At 42.5% G+C, this 19963-nt stretch overlaps 1 protein-coding gene across 17 annotated transcripts in view; it reads right to left on the bottom strand.

Annotated features, from left to right (window-relative positions):
- The window catches only part of HUWE1 (HECT, UBA and WWE domain containing E3 ubiquitin protein ligase 1), a 143592-nt gene extending 127883 nt beyond the window's left edge, over positions 1-15709 (bottom strand). For 13 of the 17 annotated variants that reach the window (XM_036428922.2, XM_036428929.2, XM_036428917.2 and 10 more), the window contains exons 1-2: positions 12917-13183; positions 9631-9767 (exon numbers count right to left, since the gene is read on the bottom strand). The gene's annotated coding sequence lies outside the window, so the exon portion shown is untranslated. Of the gene's footprint in view, positions 1-9630; positions 9768-12916; positions 13187-15282; positions 15382-15578 lie in introns of those variants that run through there. The other 4 variants (XM_036428912.2, XM_036428911.2, XM_036428928.2 and 1 more) reach the window with 4 other exon arrangements.
- Positions 15710-19963: the final 4254 nt, after the last annotated feature.

Genomic DNA, 19963 nt, shown 5'->3' on the forward strand with positions numbered 1-19963 from the left:
TGCTAGGACTCGCTATTTCAAAAGAGAATTTTTGTGTGTGTGCCAATCTAATGGTTAAAATAGATTATCTTAATTTGCATTTCTGATGCTTAGTTTGAGTATCTACTCTTGTTATTAGACATTTTTCAGTTCCTATTCTTGGAAAAGCATATCCCAAATTTTCTAAATGTTCCTCTGGTCATTGAGATGAGGACACTGCCCTGGCCTGTGTTGCTCAGTGGCTAAGGATCAGGCCAGGCAGCAAAAGGATGCTGGCTGGCTTCCTGGTGAGGGCACGGGCCCAGGTTACAGGTTCAGTCTCTGGTTGGAGTGCATACAGGAGGCAACTGATCTCTCTCTCTCTCTCTCACTCCCCCACTTCGTCTCTCTTTAAAAGCAATAAAAACATATTGTTTTTTTAAAAGATGAGAACACAAAATGTTAATGGTGACTGAATATGCTGTAGGAGTAGAAATCTTTTTTTTTTTTAAACAAGAACACATTTTATAGTTTCTTCTAAATTAATTCAGTAATAGAAACTAAAAAATGATGATAAAGTGGCTGAAAATAATCCTTTCAGATTAAAAAGTATTAGTTTCAGGCTACTCTACTACAGGACTACATAACACCCTTCAGGAGTTCGTAACATCAAGCTAAAAGAAATAAACGCATCTAAAGAATGAGTCCAGTGAGGAAATGAAACAATAGTTGAGGCAACTGATACATCTGGGATGCATTTAACTTAACTTGGATAGCATTTGGAGTCCATGATGTACTTTTCATCACGGACTAACAAAATGACTATGTAATATTCTGATGCCCTACTATAAAATGCTACAGCCCATTCTGTTCACTCCTCATGTTATTGTACCGGTCCTTCTGTGTGATTTATAGGTCTCCCTCCCATAGCAGACCACGCCGCCCTCCCGTCTCCAGTTGCTTATCTCTGTATTCCCAGTATCTGGCAGTACTATGCCCTCAAATACTTGTTGAGTGAATGATTTATCACCAGCGCCACTTAAAAGGACGAGGAAATGAGCTTAATGATAAAGTAATATGCCCCAAGTAACATAGCTATTAAGTAGTTATTTTACATAAATTACAATGGCTTTATCATTGGAGGGCACTCCATAAATTTAAACATTTTAAAATACATCATTTCACTTTAATGCTTGAGACAGCTGATTAAGTAGGCTTTTTGATCACCATTTTATAGATGAGAATAAAAATTCTGTGATTAAATCCTAGGTCCACTCAAATCCTAGTTGATAGGAAGTACAGCAGTCTCTTTATATACTAGATAGATCATCAACTGGGTTTAGGAGTCTCTACTTTTTATTTTATTTTTTTGTTAATCCCCAATTGAGGCTGGGGATGGAACCTGCAACCTAGGTGTATGCCCTTGGCCAGAATCAAGTCGTCCAGAAAAAAACACACCACCCTTCAGTCTGTAGGCCAGCAAGGAGCCCCTCTCGGAGCCCCTATCTTTATGCAACAAACATCTGGGTGGATGATAGAGGGGAAAGGAGAAGGTCAGAGGAAGACAGTTGAAGCAACAGGACAGAAGCTGGAGACCAGGTGTAGATCCATCTAAAGACCAAACACTGATATTGTAATGTCAACCACATGTGCCACTTCGGAATCTAATCTTGGCCCAAAGGTTTTTCTTAATATTACTCTGTATTCACAGAAGACAATGGCAGGCTTTCTCACATATCAGCAGTCTCAAAGGCCAGGGAGGGATACAGAGCTAAGAAGAACTTTGAGAAACAATAGATTATATTATGCATGGACAAAGCAGGGGAAGAAATGATAACACAGAGGAAAAGGCTAAGGAACTTTAAACATGGTCTTTCTTAGTCTTTAATTGGGCTGCGAGTTTCAAGAGCAGAGACAAACTTTCATTCGTTTTCTCTTTCCAGCTCATATTACTTAGAAACACTCAATCAATACTTATTTAATTGAAAAAAGAGAGGGTAAGATGTGAGAGGGGGAAAAACATAGAACATTAATTTTAAAAATTTCCAATTTATTAAGCACTTACTATGTATCCAGTGCTGTACTTTTATATAAAAAGGAATATTTACCTATTTTCTAACCTGCTATATATGGGCCAATCAAATAGTGATACTGATGACTACAAGGAAGATTCATTATAGGTTACTAAGGTTACAGCATTATGGGTTACTAAGGTTACAGCAGAACCCTGAACAAAACAAACTTTAACAATAGGGGATTGTATAGATGGAGGGAGACCAAGGCAACCAATGTATTGCACATCACCACAGAACTGGGTAAGACACTTCAAAGGGTATGAATGTGACTCTTGAGGCTTGCAAAGTGAAAAACTACTCTGGCAGATTATTATAATTGACCAGAGCTTTAGACCCCAAATGACCAAAGAACAAACCCCATTTCTTCCCACCATTTGGTGATCCTAACACAGACATGCTTTGCTAACTGGCCATCGCTTCACCACCAGGACTGCCCTCTGAGCTGCTGGAAGCATTAAGCAAAATAGAATGTTAAAGAAATTGCCGGGACCGGTTTGGCTCAATGGATAGAGCGTCGGCTTGGGGACTGAAAGGTCCCGGGTTCGATTCTGGTCAAAGGCATGTACCTTGGTTGCGGGCATATCCCCAGTAGGGGGTGTGCAAGAGGCAGCTGACCGATGACTCTCTCTCTCATCTATGTTTCTGACTTTCTATCTCTCTCCCTTCCTCTCTGTACAAAATCAATAAAATATATTTAAAAAAAAAAGAAATTATTATGTACTGACTACCTATAGTGTACTAACACCTTGCATTTTCTCATTGAATTCTCATAACCCCAAGACTATGGCATTTTTCACAGAAGCAACTGACAGGGTTAGGTTACTTGCCCAAAGTGATAGATAAGTGGCCAGGAAAAAAATTTTAAATGGAGCATTTTTCCTGGCCTTCTTATAAAAGTTATATCACTGAGTAACCTTATAAAATTATTCCAGTTAGCCGGGACCGGTTTGGCTCAGTGGATAGAGCGTCAGCCTGCAGACTGAAAGGTCCCAGGTTCGATTCCGGTCAAGGGCATGTACCTTGATTGCGGGCACATCCCCAGTAGGGGGTGTGCAAGAGGCAGCTGATCGATGATTCTCTCTCATCAATGTTTCTAACTCTCTATCCCTCTCTCTTCCTCTCTGTGAGAAATCAATAAAATATATTTTTTAAAAATAATAAAAAAATAAGTTATATAAAAAAAATTATTCCAGTTAATATATGAAAATAAAATGATGGAGTTAGAATGCCACCATTTTGACACTTTCAGTGAATTAATGGATCTAAGCTTTGGACAGCAATAGCTGTTAACATAAAAAAATACCCAAGACATCATTACAACCTGATGAATATTGTGAATGAACACAAAACTGCCAATATTCTTGCCAAAGGGAATGAACCTGAAACTATAAAACCTCTGGATCCAGCTGTCAATCTGCAGAAAATACAGAGGACAGAGAACTTGTTGAACTGTACTGAGTATGCAACCAGAAATCTTCAGTCTGTGGGAAACTACAGGTCAAATGGCCTGATTTCAACAGGCATAGTATAAGGGGGAAAGCAAAAAAGGAAGTTATAGATATCTAAAAGACAAATAGAGTTTTTAAATACAAAGTAAATCACTATCCAGGGATGTACACTTGAATAAAAAAAACCATAACAGAATGCAAAGAAGTGATTACTATAAAGTCAGGATAGCAGATACTTTCTGAGGGAGGGAGGATGCTGTGATTGGGATGGGCACATGGAAAGACTTCTAGGTGACAGGCAGAGTTGTAATTCTTGATTGGGTAGCGGTTACAAAAGTATTTGCCTTAAGCCGAAACCGGTTTGGCTCAGTGGATAGAGCGTCTGAACCTGCGGACTGAAGGGTCCCAGGTTCAATTCCGGTCAAGGGCATGTACCTTGACTGCGGGCACATCCCCAGTAGGGGGTGTGCAAGAGGCAGCTGGTCGATGTTTCTTTCTCATCGATGTTTCTAGCTCTCTATCCCTCTTCCTTCCTCTCTGTAAAAATCAATAAAATATATATTTTTTTAAAAAGTATTTGCCTTTGCCGAGACCGGTTTGGCTCAATGGATAGAGAGTCGGCTTGGGGACTGAAAGGTCCTGGGTTCGATTCCGGTCGGGGGCATGTACCTTGGTTGCGGGCATATCCCCAGTAGGGGGTGTGCAGGAGGCGGCTGATCGATGACTCTCTCTCATCGATGTTTCTAACTCTCTATCTCTCTCCCTTCCTCTCTGTACAAAATCAATAAAATATATTAAAAAAAAAAAAAGTATTTGCCTTAAAATAACCCTACCTAATAAAAGAGTACTATGCAAATTAATCACCACTCTGCTACACCCACAAGCCACGCCCACCAACCAATCAGAGTGGGCATGCAAATTAACTGCAACCAAGATGGCTGCGGCCACAGAGAGCAGGAGGGAGACATGGGTTTCCCAGGCAATGGAAGAAGCCAGCTTTCCGCCTGCCCTGGCTGGCCTAGGCCTCCACTCAAGGCTACAAAGTTTCAATTATAGAAGGTAAACAAAGCCAAACAGAAATGGCAGCAGCCACGGAGCAAGCAGAAGGCTTCACTCCACTCCAGGCTACAAGATTTCAATTGTAGAAGGTAAATAAATTCCAGATACCAGGGCCTCCTCTTGGGTTGCCAGGGGGCATGGCAGGCCTGCAAACCACCAGAGGCCCCTTGCCCAGGCTGCCCCACGCCCAAGAGAACCCCCACCCTAATCCGGGACACCCTTCAGGGCAAACCAGCTGGCTCCCACCCGTGCACCAGGCCAATATCCTATCTAATAAAAGAGTAATATGCCGAGACCGGTTTGGCTCAATGGATAGAGCGTCGGCTTGGGGACTGAGGGACCCGGGTTCGATTCCGGTCAAGGGCATGTACCTTGGCTGCGGGCATATCCCCAGTAGGGGGTGTGCAAGAGGCAGCTGATCGATGACTCTCTCTCATCGATGTTTCTAACTCTGTATCTCTCTCCCTTCCTCTCTGTACAAAATCAATAAAATATATTAAAAAAAAAATAAAATAAAATTTAAAAAAAAATAAAAAATAAAAAAAAATAAAAATAAAAGTAATATGCAGACTGACAATCACTCCAACACACAAGATGGCTGCCCCCATGTGGACACAAGATGGCCACCACAAAATGGCCAGCAGGGGAGGGCAGTTGGGAGGCACCAGGCCTGCAAGGGAGGGCAGTTGGGGGTGATCAATCCTGCAGGGGAGGGTAGTTAGGGGTGACCAGGCAGGCAGAGGAGGGAAGTTGGGGGCAAACAGGCTGGCAGGGGAGCAGTTAGACATCAATCAGGCTAGCATGGGAGTGATTAGGCAGAAGCTGTTAGGGCAATCAGGAAGGCAGGCAGGCGAGTAGTTGGGAGCCAGCAGTCCTGGATTGTGAGAGGGATATCCGGTGGGATTAGGCCTAAACGGGCAGCCGGACATCCCTGGAGGGGTCCCAGATTGGAGAGGGTGCAAGATGGGCTGAGGGACACCACCATCCCCTCCCCCGTGTCTAGTATCTCAATAAAGATAATAAGGGCCTCTAGTATCTCAATAAAGCTGTTCAAAGAGTCTAAGACACCCCAGTTCAGGCATGACACTCTTTAAAAATTCAGGCAAGGGTGGAACCTGAGAATGTGAATTTCTGACAATTCCTAAGTGATACTGCTAATACTGACATGGGGCCACATTTTGAAAACGACTTTAACAAAATATTTCAAAACTGCTTCTAGATGAAGGCAATACTAAACAGCACTGAAGAGTGAAGTATTTTTACTCAGGGATTGAGAAAGTAGTCCCAAAAAACACACACACACACACACACACCAGTTAGCACTCTATGCCTAGCACTGTTCTATTTCAGTGGTTCCCCAGCTCACCAACATCTCCTGGGGAATTGTTGGAAATGCAAATTCTCAACACATTACCTACTTGCAGAATCAGGAAATCTGGGGGGGGGGGGGGGGAGAGGGAGAGCCTAGCTATCTGTGCTTTAAGCAAGCCCTCTCGGTGATTCTGATGTCCCATTACGTAAGTTTCAAACCACTGTTCTAAGCATTTTATATGCATTAACTCAGCTAAACTTCTCCAAAACTCTATAAAATAGGTAACACCATTATACAGATTAAGAACTGTGGCACAGAGGTTAAATAATTTGCACAAGATGACAGAGCTGGTAAAAAAAAAAAAAAAAAAAAAAAAAGTCAGAACCTGAACCCAGGGAATCTTGGCTCCAATGTTCTTAATTATTGTGCTGAAAGGTACTTCCATCTCTAAAAACTCAATTGGCAGAATGTAATAAAAAATAATTAGTAGTGGAAATATATATATTAAAAAACAACAACAAGAAAGTAAAGGCCAGGAGAAATATGTTTCACTATAAAGAAGGCAAGTAAGAAAATAATCACAGCAAATAATGAAATCATTAAAGCAATCTTCCCAAAAGTGTTCCAAGACATAAATAGCCACCAAATACAACACACCCAAGTGTTTCCAGAGTAATTATCTCTGGTATCTAGTTATAAGGACTGAAAACCTGGGTTATGCTAAATACGGTAAATCCATGGCAGCCCATTCACTTATCAATCTGTAAAATCTAAATGATTATTCCAGAATAATTTGCATCTCCCTACTCCTAGTCTCTTTTTGTTACTACTTAAAGATTATTGAAAAGGAAAGATCGCTTTCTCAATATCTAAGATTACACAATCAGAATCTCAAGTTTGAAAAGAACTTTCACATTCATCTTAGTCCAACTAGCAATCCGGACTGAATGGATCTATAAAGCCAATCTCTATTTAATGAAACATTCATGAGAAGCCAAAACAAGTTCCAACTTTCTGTAAAATCGCATTCCGGGACCAATCCATGTCACCACTGTAATTTTGAAAAGCCAAATGGCTAAAAACTTTCTAAGGGAGCTAAAAGTTGAAAACGCTCAGGTTAACAGCCCAAACAAAATACGTAGTTGTTTTACTCAGAGTGAGCCACTCCTTCACTATCTGAAAGCATTGCTATAACCAGAAGACCAAGTTGGTCAACAAGTACATCAAGTTTTAGCAACTCAACCCCTATGACACATCAAATGAGAAGGCTCCCAAAGAATCTCTGGAGTTGAATTAGCCCTGACATTAACATATTAAACATCTGGTAACCAGTCATTGAGAAAACGAGTCAGAGAACAATATAGCAAAACACCCAGAACCCAAGTGCTTATGACCATCAACCTTATTAGATGGGAAAATCATTGTAAAGCAGCATAATATGGTTATAGCCACACAACAGATTTGAACTTAATCTAACTGCGGGAGAGGTAACATAGACTAGAAAGAGCATATATTTTCAGAGCAACCAAGTTTGGCATTTCAATAATACTTTGAAACCATGGTTTAAAACATACAACAGAAGAAAAAAAATCCAACACCATTTCCATTGTAAAGTTTAACTGTTAAGAACTCTGGAAACAATTCAAATAATAAAATGCCTATGTGTAATGCTGTGTGCCAAAAATGTAGTTATCCTACTTTCACAAACTCCAAAGGTTTAAGTGACCTAGTCAAACTTTCTAACTACAGAAACCTTACAAGGATAAATATCTAATTACATCTAATGTGCTTGAAATTTTTTTGTTAAATGAATGAACTTCACTGCATTTCCCAAGAAATCACTTCTTTAATACTCGGTCTATTTTCAACTAGTGATCTTATTTCTCCATTAATAACAAAGAACTAAAGTCTGAACTTATGATCCATCACTGGATTCACACTCATATTTCAGCTAATACCCCAAAAACTTTCATTCATGACCTGTATACCTTTACCCCTTCAACTTGAAATCACTCTCGTTTTACATGTAGGCACAAATAACCTTGGCTCTTGCCTCTATTTGTGCTTAAGTCAAAGGCTGGCTGGAGTCTGTCCAATTTCCTTTCTCAGGTTCTGACGGCAAAAAAGACAAGACAGTAGATCCCAAAATGGCCAATGCTATACAAGGAAAGAAATGAACAGTATAGCCCGGCTGGTTTGGCTTGGTGGATAGAGCATCAGCCCGGGGACTGAAAGGTCCCAGGTTCAAGTCTAGTCAAAGGCACATGCACAGGTTGTGGGCTTGATCCTCAGTAGGGGGCATGCAGGAGGCAGCCAATCAATGATTCTCTCTCATCATTGATGTTTCTCTCCTTTCTTTCTGAGAAAAAAATATTTATGTAAATACATATATAAATATAAATATATATTTAAAAGAACAGCTTAAAGGACTTTATGCTGGGGGGCAGTGGGCAGGAAAACATCATTTCCAGAAGAAGTAAAATGAAAAATAATAACAGGAAAACTACAGGTGTGTAAAATAACTGGAAACCAGGATGGTAAGTGCAAAGCTCTCACAAACTGTTTAGTACTGCCATTTCCAACAGAATATTACAGCAAGAGGAACTCATCACTCAGACACAATAGCTTAGAAGTTATGGGTCAGAGTAGCTGAGATACCAACATCAAAAGAATAAAAAGCAATATTATGACATAGTATAAAAATAACTAAACCACCTAAGGAAATTGAAACCATGATGAAAAACCCCAAAGGCACAATCAGGTCATTATCTAGGAAACATTAGCTCCTTCCACAAGGAGGCCTACTTTTCATGTGGAGCAGGAAGCAGGGCCAAGACATGGAACTGAAGTCAGGTATCAATTAAATCAAGACTCTGCCACAGAAAAAAAGAATCCATGACCAGTTATTTTGGGATAGTGCCTAGGCCAGCAGTATCAACTCCAACTGGGATAGAGGAGATTACTGCCATTGGTCTATTATAACGAGTTCCTCCAAGGTCTTTCACATATTAGCAAGAATAGGTTGGATATCAATACTGGTCTATATATTATCATCACCAAATGTGGGAAAAACTATAAGACAAGTTTTTCAACCAATAACTCAGAAGGGGGGGAAAAAACACAAAAGGGAGGGAACTTGCAGATTAAGCTAGATTTTAGAGCCATATCAATCCTTTGTGATAAATGGGCTTTCTTCAGATCCTAGTTCAAACGATCAAATCTGAACACTAACTTCCTATTTGGTATTTTTAAAAAGCATAATTTTTTTGAGTTGTGATAATGGTTTTCAGGTTATGCCTATACAGCCCTCATAAAGATACAAACATTTGCAAATAAAAATATGACAGTAGGGGTGTATTTCAAAATAGCTGGGGGGGGGGGCTGTGGGGAGAAGTATAGCTGAAACAGAATGGCTACACATTGGTAGTAACTTAAAAGCTGGTAATAGGTACACAGGGGGATCATTATACCACCCAATGTTTGTAGGTTTAAAAATTCCATAGGTCTTTAAAACAGAAGTGGTTAGACAAACCCTGTAATTTTATTTTTTTGAATGATACTTAAGGTGAATTAAAAAAATCATGTACAGACAGAATTCATTCAAACAGTTTAATTCGGTAATAAGCTCCACTTAAACACAAGAACCAACTAGTGCCACTTCAGATCAATGTTAGAAACCAGAGTACCTCAATTATACAATGGAAAATACACCCCCCCAACATCTCCATTCCAGGAAGTAAAATATAAATGCTAACCACAAAGATTTTAAAAAACTAACCTAAAATCACAGCCAATCATACTCATCCTGGTGGGAAATACCAAAACTGCTGCAACAGCTTTCTGAACCTTCCTGACCAAGCTGGTCACTGCTGGTTCCTCTGGAGTACTAACACTCAGGTCAGACTACTGAAGTACCTACAAGAAAAGATGGGGAATATACAAACATTTATTAGGGTGTAGGGGAGTTAACCATTATTATATCAATATTCAAACATAATCACAGTTATTATTTCTTAAGCAATCGCCCTCACATATCAATTTACATTTTTCAGGACCTGCTTTAAGCAGGAACAATTCACAACCAACAGCTAAAACAATTCTTCTCATCTGACAACATCCCCTGAGAACTCAACTCAGTTCTCAACCCAAATGAAATGTTAGGGGATAGTGATTATTTTATAACCAATTTTTTATCCTCATGATTAGTTGATACCAAGGCAAATTTATTATTTTTGGTAAAAAAAAAAAATAAAAAAATCACACACCAAAAAAATGTTCACCTTTATACATGCTTTTTGGCCACACTAGGAGACAAATGATAAACACCCTAGAAACTCAGGTTGAACTTTGCCACTGAACCTTAGACAAAGTTTTTAACTGGTATTTCCACTCCTTCCTCTGAGAGATCTACCCAGAATATATTAAACCTTTTAGGCCACACCTAGATTGTCATTCCCAGATTTATTCTAGTTCTACGCGACAAGAGTCAAATTAAAGTTCAGTTCGTTTCTGATTACTGCTGATCCATTGTAAAGAGCATCAAAGCAAAATCCAAAAACAGAAAGTGACCCCCTGCCCTCCAATGAAAGAGGGAAATTCTGTTACCTCCAGGGGACTTTAGTGCCCACATATAGGTAATTACTGGATGGTTACCCACAGTCAATTTTCAATCCTAGGTGAACTTTTCATAATCATATTCTTATTTCAAACCCCGTCACCCACCAAGGTAATTAGAAAAAAAAGCACTCACTTTAATTTTGGCCAAATACAAACAGAGCAGCAAGAAAACTACCCCCATATTGAGCAGTCACTTTTATTTAGTTAGAATATTTGAAAACATAAAATGTCAAAAGAATAACACAAGGTAATGTCTGTATTAAAGAACTGACAATAATTCCCTTTGGAAAAGCAGCAGCCTGGTATCCCAAACCTTTCTAAACTCTCTGTCAGGAAGTATCCTGCCCATCTGAGTTATACCAAACGAGGGAGGGAGGGGGAAAAGCAGTATGAACATTTGGAACTAGCTAGCAAAAGTTCCCTTTATCACCACCATGAAAAGCATGGCACCAAATCTCATCTAGGATAACCTGCCTTTGAAAGTGTATGTGGAAGAAGCAAGGGACCAGGCACCCTTTCTCTAAAAGACAGAAAAGGGCTGGGGGGTTCTTGAGGAAAACATTATGGCTGGTGGTTATTCTGGGATAGTGATTCTGCACTAAAAGGTTAATGCAGGTGGGAATCATATCCAAACACTGGGAACCACTGAAGATAGTTTGGCCTATGAAGAAGGAAAAAAATACAAAGCTGATAGGACTGGCCTAGAAACGAATGAAAAAAAAAAAATTAAGGAGTTAAAGGAACAAAATCTCTTATTCTTTCCTAGGTCATAAAATGGCCACAGAACACAGATGTATCTGAAAAGGTCTTTTTACCCTAAGAAAAAGCAACCACAAGTCAGGCACTTCACAACATAGCTAGCAAATCCAAGCGCTACTGCCCCATCCCATTATACGGATGAAAAGCCTGAGAATACGAAAAGTAATTTGACCGCGGTCACGAAGTTCAACATGAACCCCGAGCACAGAGTATTTCCACCATACTAAGCTGCCTTCCCTTGACTGGGGAATGTTGGCGTCTTCTCAATCCGGGCAACAGTGGGGCTAAAATGATACTGAACATGCGATCTAAAAAGGAAACGAATCGACCATTAATTGCCTTTTGTAATGAATGGCGGGAGTACGATAAAAAGGACTAGCCCGGGGTAGACGGAGAGGCAGGATACTCTACCAAAGCGATTTCATTTTCTAGCACGTGGGGGAGAGGGGATGTAGCCGGTCCCACAGTTAAGTATCTTCTCTCTAGGGAATTCAGCTGCTGTAAGAGTATGGGGAGAGGGGGACAGGAAATAGAAGGATTAAGACGTTGAGTCCCATGTAAGAGGTGGTCAGAAGCAAAGACAGATTTCCATAGACCATGAGGTCACAGGACCTCAGAGCAAGGGGGCAGTTCCCGGGCTTTCGAGGGGGCTTGCAAAAAAATTGGTTTCCAGGAGGATTACCCTCTACAGCTTTTTAATATTTTGTGGGTTGTTTTTTTTTTTGGGGGGGGGGCGTTGTTATGAAGAAGGGAAGACCAACAACCCCTAGAAGGAAGAGGTCACAAAGACAGCAACCACCAACCCATTCACTGTTCCGCCTAAGAGAGGCTTGAACAGCATGCGGGGTGGGAGGAATCGATGCCCTGTGCTGAGATTGGGGTCGTAAAGCACGAAGACCTGAGAAAGCGGAAGGCTGCTATGGCTCCGTCCATAGAGATGTAATAAATGAAAGGAACTGGAAAGGTTCTATTCATCACCTGCGTGGAGGACCAATGGAGGAGGGAAATCGGTCGGGATAGGGGAAAAGCACTGCCGCCTCCTCTTAAGCACAGCCTTAAATATCCATGTAGATGGGGAAGAAGATTCAATGGGACCACAGAATTGGGGGAGAAATGGGAGGAGGACATCAGAAGCGCCAAAGCTTCAGCTCGTAGTCCAAGACCATGCGAGTTCGGGAAGTAGAGTCCGGCTCAAGGGAAACTACGTAGGTGATTGATCTGGGCGGCCGCAGGGGCGGAGCGGAGGAGGGCTCGCAAAAAGGTAGGGGAGGGGGGAGAACTAGTCATCGTTAGTCCTCCTCGCGGCCCAATCTAACCCCGAACCACACACCCCAGAAACTACAGAGGTCCCGTTCCCCCCCCCCCTTCCCAGTCCGCCCACTGCGGCGGCAACAACGGAGGCGTTGACTGACTGGGGGGGGCAAAAGCGAGCCCACACGCGGCTGAGGGCCGAGAAATGGTGCCGTCTCAACCGACCACAGACGGGGTGATCTTCGCCTAAGGTTCGGTTTCTCGGCACCTCGGCGTTCCGCCAATCGTCACCTCTAATGTCGGATACCTTAGGCGTCACAAATGCGGACGGCCACCACCTAATCTCCGGGCCGGACAGACATAAGCTTCCGCCGCCATCTTAACAGCAAGCGGACCGACCCTAGTCACTGCGCCCCCCCCCCCCACCTCCAAGCTACCTCCGCCACCGCCGAAGGATCCCACGAGGACGTAACACCACTCCCGCGAGAACTCATGGGCTTTAGAACAGCACGAGCCGAAGACGCTGCCGCCGCCTCCCGGGCTGCTGCAGTCCGGAGTCGAGCCGCGGCTGCCTCTGCGCGATGCCGCGAGAGGCTCCACCGGACGGGAAAAGCGAGAGCCCAGCCCTTCGCAGACCCCCTCCTTCCACCAAAAGGCTAAGTCGCTACGGCTCCGCTCTCAACCTCCGCGAAGCGAAAAGCAAATGACGCACAACCTCATGAACCGTCGAGGGGCGGAGTTAGTCTGCCGCCATTGGCTCCCGCATGCGCCGCGGCAACCATCGCGATATTACATGGAGTTTCTACGAGACCTTTGAAATCACCGCAGGAAGCCGCCCGCGCCTCGCCTTTCGGAAACACGAGTTCTCGCGAGACCCGGTGCACTCCGAAAAAGGAGAGAGGCGGGGCGTCACGAAAATGACTGGGAGTTTTTCGGGGGGAAGGGAGGAACCTCCCGTCCTGCAGGGATCTCGCCTACCACGAGGTTTCCGACCCACTGCGGTGCTGGCTGCCAAACCTCGCGATGACACAGCTCAGCGCCAAATCTCGGCCATGTCCTGAAAACTGCCTCCGCCCCCGATCTAAGGTGTCTAGAGCCTAGTGCTTTAGGAAAATGGAAAAAGTCAACCTGTTTATTCTCACGCTTCTAGGCAGAGCTGTGCCAATTAGCCAAACTCCATTCTGAAAGAGGAGAAGCGGGTCTCCCATTGTTACCTGCCACCAGGCATCACACATTAACCTGGACTCACACATAAAAGACGTTCCGCCTCACAATAAGCATGCAAATGCAAATGAAAACAATGACATAACATTTTCCCCCATTAGATAGGGAAAAATAATTTTTAAAACATCGGTAATATCCATACTCCTTTCCTCGCCGCACTGCAGGCTAACCCGAATCCATCTTAATCTAACTGAAGGGTCACGTCGTTAGTTCTAGCTACAAAGCCACTAATTTTTAACTCCTGAGGCTTAACCAACAGACCCAATAAAGTGGTTTTCTCCAAACAAAGGAGTCAGCCCTCAAAGGAAAATTGAAGCTTCCTGGGGGGTGGGGGTGGGGGGAGAACGTGAATGCTTGGAGCTTTTAATATGGCAGTTTTTCCACGTCTAGACAACAATATTTCTCCAGTAAATCCTGGAATACAATCTGGCTCTAATTGTGAGCTTTTCCATTCTAATACATTGTTCTTTCCATTGTAACTTAAATGCAATTCCTTTAGAGTACGTTTTAATATCCCCCATTTTTTACTTATCGTTTAAGATATTTTCTCAGTTATTCTTAGCCTTTTTTTTCCTAGATGAACTTTAGAATCATATTAAGTTGCAAAAACTTGGTGTATTTATTGAAATTGTATCAATTGTATGAAAGAACCTGGGGAAAATGGACATCACTACAAAATTGAAACTTCTATCCCTCCTCCGTGTATGCAAACGTTCTTTTATTATAATTCCTCAATAAAGTTTTGCAGTTTACTTCTAGGTATTTTGACTTGCTTTTCTTGCTATTGCGAATGGGTTTTTTTTCTGGTATTAAATTTTCGAAATGCTTATTGCTCATAGATAGGAACTATTGATATTTGCCTATTTACTTTTGTAATCCGGCAAATAAAGAATATGTCCAACTTCAGCAGTATTCGGGGGAATGCAAACGAAAACAATGACATGCCATTTTCTGCCCTTTAAATTGGTCAAAATTCCAAAAATTGCTAATAATTTGCGTTGCACAATTGTGGGAAAATGGACATTCTCGCCCAACATCGGAGAGCGTACGTTCACATAGCCTTATGGGAGGGCAAATTGGACAAATCTATCAAAATTCAAAATGCATATACACCTTGACCCAGAGATTACTCGTCTAAGAATTTCTCCCACAGAAATACTCATACATGTGGACGGAGCACATACGAACCCATTCATTAGAACATTGCTTGCAATTGCCCCCCCTCCCCCCCCCAAATGGGAAACATCAATCCGGAAACAGTTAAATAAACTGTAGTACAATCATACAATGCAGCTGTTTATGCATCAGACAAATTGAGATCCCCTGATGCAGGAAGATCTGCGAGCCAGATGAAGTTTTCCGAAAGCCATCGGCCCCGATAAATAGGTTTCTGCGTGCTGTAGCACCGCCGCGATCCCGAAACATGCATATACAATGCCTAGTAGTTCCCCGCGAAGCCTGCCCGCCCGCCCATCGCCTTCCCCCTCCCCTGAGCCTGCCTTCCTCCAACCCGTGAGAGCGGCGCCGAAGGCCGGGCCTGCATTCCCTCCAGCCCCTTGGCCGCGGCCAATGCCGGTACCTCGCATCCCCGCTGCCGGCCGCTGTCTCGCCGCGCTGCCGGCCGCCGGCCCGCCGCCCCCGAGGATGCGGCTGGCTCCCCGCGGGCGCAGCCGGGGTCCGCGATCGGGGGCGCAGGCGGGGTGGGGGGCGCCCCGGGGCAGGCCGCCCGGCCCCTCCGCCAGCCTCACCCGCGGGCTCCCCAAGGCCGCCACCTCCGAGCTTCCGCCCGGCGTCCCGTGGGAACAAGCCCCGGCGGGGAGCCGGCGAGGCCGCGGGAGCCGAGCCCGCCCCCGGAGCCCCGGGGAAGACGCTCACCTTGGCGGCCACGGGTGCGCGGGGCCCGCAGGAGCGTGCAGGGTCCGGGGCCCTGCTCCAGCCCCGCTCCCCTCGCTCGCTGGCACTGAAAGCCTCCCCTGCGGGCAGCGCTCACACTCCCGCCGAGGCTCCGCCCCCTCCCGAGGCCCCGCCCCCGTCCCTGGGGAGGGCGCTCCCTCCTCTGCCAACCGGGTCTCCTACCCGGACCGCGCCTGGGCTCCTCCCGGCCCAGCCAACCCATCCATAAAGGATGCGGGGTCTCCGAGGAATTGGGGTTTGATTCCAGGCAGGAGGGAAGCCGCTGAAGGTTGACGGCGGCGTTTGATTTCCGTTTAAAGATGAACCGTCTTGCCAGCTGCCTTGGGAAGAATGGGGGGCAAGTGGGAAAGCGAGGGCACCGCGTGGATGAGGGTGGTAGGCAATCAGGGCGCAGACCGTTCTGAATTCACAAGGCAAAGCCTAGGGCACTTCTGGCCCATAGTGAGCCTTCATCCATTCATTCATATCTCTCCACGCCCCCCCTTCTCTCTCTCTCCCTCTCTAAAATCAATAAATCATATAAAATACACAATAGATCAATTTAATGTTCCACTTATATTCCCACACAAATGTAGAAAATACGTAGCTTCATTTTGTGTTTTTTACCTTTAAAATATATATAAACGGCATCCTAGCCGAAACCGGTTACGCTCAGTGGATAGAGAGTCTGCCTGCGGACTGAAGGGTCCCAGGATCCATTCCGGTCAAGGGCATGTACCTTGGTGGCTGACACATCCCCAGTGGGGGGTGTGCAAGAGGTTATCAATGATTCTCATCTATGTTTCTAACTCTCTATCCCTCTCTCTTCCTCTCTGTAAAAAATCAATAAAATATATATATTTAAAATAAAATAAATAAATGGCATCCTATTTTGTGTAGTTTTGGCAATTGCTTCATTCACTTTGGCTTGATGATCTTTCCATGTGACTCTATATAAATCTGCCTCATTCATTATACATGCTGGACAGTAGCAGTCCATTGAATGAGTGTACCATAGTTAGCTACCACATTGATAGGGTCACCTACTGATAAATATATATTGTTTTCAATCTTTTACTATAAGTGTTTTTTTACTATTAACACTGCTGCAGTGAAAATCCTTGTACATACTTTTTCTGCATTTGCTCAAATATGTATTTTTGAAATTTTGTATTTATTGAATTTAGAGAGACAGAGAGAAACATTGATTTATTGTTCCACTTATTTATGCCTTCATTGGTTGCTTCTTGTATGTCCCCCGACTGGGGATTAAGCTAACAACCTTGGTGTTTCTGGACCATGCCCTAACCAACTAAGCTACCTGGCCAAGGCTTGCTAAAATATTTCTGTGAGATAAATATAGATAAGTGAAATAGATGACTCAAAGGCAGCACATTTTGACATTTTAATATGTAATACCAAATTGCCATGTAGGAAGACAATTTATACCACTAGCAGTGAATAAGAATAACCATTTTCTCCGAAATGTTTAGTCATCCTGGGTATTAAACTATCATTTGAATGTTTTTCCAATGTGGTGGGTAAAAAATGTTTCATTACTTGTGTTTCTCTGATTTTTTAGCAAGGTTAAGGAATATTTTCATGTGTTTGTTGGCCATTTGCTCATGTTTCTTGACTTGCCTGCTCATATCTTCCATCCACTTTTCAATTGGATTGTTTGGCTTCTTATTGTCGAATTTTGTAGTCTGGAAATAAATCATTGTTACTTGTGTGGGATTATTTGTTTTCTTTTTCTGCAGACTTTTGTTTATTTTTAAACTTGGCTTGTGGGGTCTTTGGTGTATAGATGTTTTAAATGTTGATGTATTCAAATTTATCAGTTCTTTCTTTTATAGCTTTTGCATTTTGAATCTTGCATAAGAAAGCCTTTCTACACCAAAATTACAAACATTGTTCTGTATTTACTTGTAATGTTTTAGAATTGTTTATGTTTAGTTCTTTAGTTTTCTGAAATAGCTTTTGATAAACATTTTTTTTAAGTTGTTAAGTATTCTAACAATGTTGCCAGACCCCTGTGTTTCAGTGGTTGAGTTTAGACCCAAGAACCAAGAGGTTACCTGTTCATTCTGGTCCTGGGCACACACCAGGGTTGTGGGCTTGATCCCCAGTAGGGGGTGTGCAGGAGGCAGCCAATCAATGATATTTCATCCATGTTTCTCTCTATCCCTCTCCCTTCCTCTCTCTCTAAAAATCAATTCAAAAACGCATATTCTAACAATGTTATGTTTAATATGTGAATAGTACTCCATTGTAATACTAATTACTTGGTATTTCTCTAGGGCCTTAAACATTCATTGAACAGATCCTCTTTCCTTTTATCAAAAACCAAATTCCTAAGTGGTAAATACATTTGAATGTAAACAATCAGTTCAATAGTCCTAAAATCCATACCAGCACTAATACCACAGTTTAAGCACTTGACCTTCAAATTATTACTTCAGATCTGCTAGGACACATCCCTCTGTCTCCCCTCACCCCCCCCAAAAAAAATATCTTGACTATTCGCATGCATTTTCTTTCAGATGAATTTTTAAATTAGCTTGTAAAGTTCTATAAGAATCCCTACTGGGTTTTTTATTGCATACATTTATTTCATCAAATGGTGTAGGATATTTTATTTGACAAACCAGTCTTCTATGCCCATACCTTCCTGATGTTTCTATTATAATTGTCCACTGTTATAAGCAGTTCTGTAAAGAAGGACATTTAACTATAATACATTTTAATAAGGCAAAGCATAGTCACGTTTTGGGGGAGGTTGATAGGTATTGCCCAATGTACTTTGAAGAAAGATTTTACCCATTTTCATTTCCATGGGGTGTATGGGTGCGTCATTTCCCTATCCTAATGCATGACTATGCCATTATTGGGGTTCAACCTTTGAAAACTTGATAGCTGATGCATTGCATTGTTTTGCTGATGTGATATATTTTATACAGGTGGTCCCCAACTTACGATGGTTGACTTAGGGTATTTCCATTTGAAGGTGGTCTAAACCAATAAGCATTCAGTAGAAGCAATACTTCAAATTTTGAATTTTTATATTTCCCCAGGCTAAGGATATTGATATTTAGTATAATACTCTCCAGTGATGGCTGGGTAGGCACAGGGAGACAGCTCCCAGTCAGCAATGTGGTCACGAGGTGAACAATAGATACTCTACAATATCTTGTGTTCTGAGCACATTCAAGGTATGCTAGGTTAGGCTATGATGTTTGGTAGGTTAGGTGTATTCAATGCATTTTCAACTTATAATGTGTTTATCGGTATGTAACCCCATTGTACGTAGAGGAGCATCTGTATTTGTTTTCTATTGTTGCATAACAACTTACCACCAATTTAGCAGTTTAAAACAACACCTTGATGTCTCACAGAATTAAGGTGCCCCAGGACTTGGCTTTTATCTGGAGACTTTGGGGAAGATCCCACTTCCAAGTTCATTCAGGTTCTTGTCAGGATTCAGTTCCTTGCTCCTGTTAGACTGAGATCCCCACACTCCCAACTTCCAGAAGCCACCCACATCTTTCCTCCTGTGCCCCCTTCCATCTATAAGCCAGCAATAGCATACTGAACCCCTCTTTTGCTTGGAATTTCTCTGACTTTTCTTACTCCCACTAGCCTGAGAAAACGCTCTGCTTTTAAAAGGTTTGTGATTAGAGTAAGGCCATTGGAATAACCCAGAATAATCTTCCTATTTTAAGGGGAACTTTAATTACATCTGCAAAATCCCTTTTGCCACATAATGCAACATAATTACAGGCGAGACGTCTCATCACGACCACAGTCCGGAAATGAGGGTGGGCAATGGGGAGGGGGTGGTGGCATTTTAGGATTCTGCCTACCGTTGATTCGATTTCCCCTTTTCAAACGACTACATGAATCATTTTGGTTGTAAAGGATTCAAACATCAGGGAAGTACTGTAATCAGAGCAAAACATGAAAGACTCCTTTCACCATCCTTCCCTCTCTGCCATGCCTGTTTAGAAGTAGCCCTTTATATTTTGTGTGCATAATGGGACATCTTTTTGTAGCTGGCCACTCTACTTACCGTCCTTATCAGCTCAAATAATTTTTTCTATTCATTCTCTTTGGTTTTCCAGGTGGATATTGATATCATCTGCAAATAATGATTTCATCGTCTTTATTATATTTGCAATTTCTATTTGCATTTACTTGACATATTGCATTTCATTGGATTTCTAGAAAAAATGTTCAATGGTAGAGGCAACAGTGGGCATCTTTTTCTTCTTCCTGGTTTTAGTGAAACTTCTAGTGTAATGTGTCCCACACTGATGTTCTGGATGATAATAGATTTTTATCTATTTTATTATAAATTTTCAAAACAG

This window comes from Pipistrellus kuhlii, unplaced genomic scaffold (genome assembly GCF_014108245.1).
Source record: "Pipistrellus kuhlii isolate mPipKuh1 unplaced genomic scaffold, mPipKuh1.p scaffold_m20_p_95, whole genome shotgun sequence".
Taxonomy (NCBI): domain Eukaryota; kingdom Metazoa; phylum Chordata; class Mammalia; order Chiroptera; family Vespertilionidae; genus Pipistrellus; species Pipistrellus kuhlii.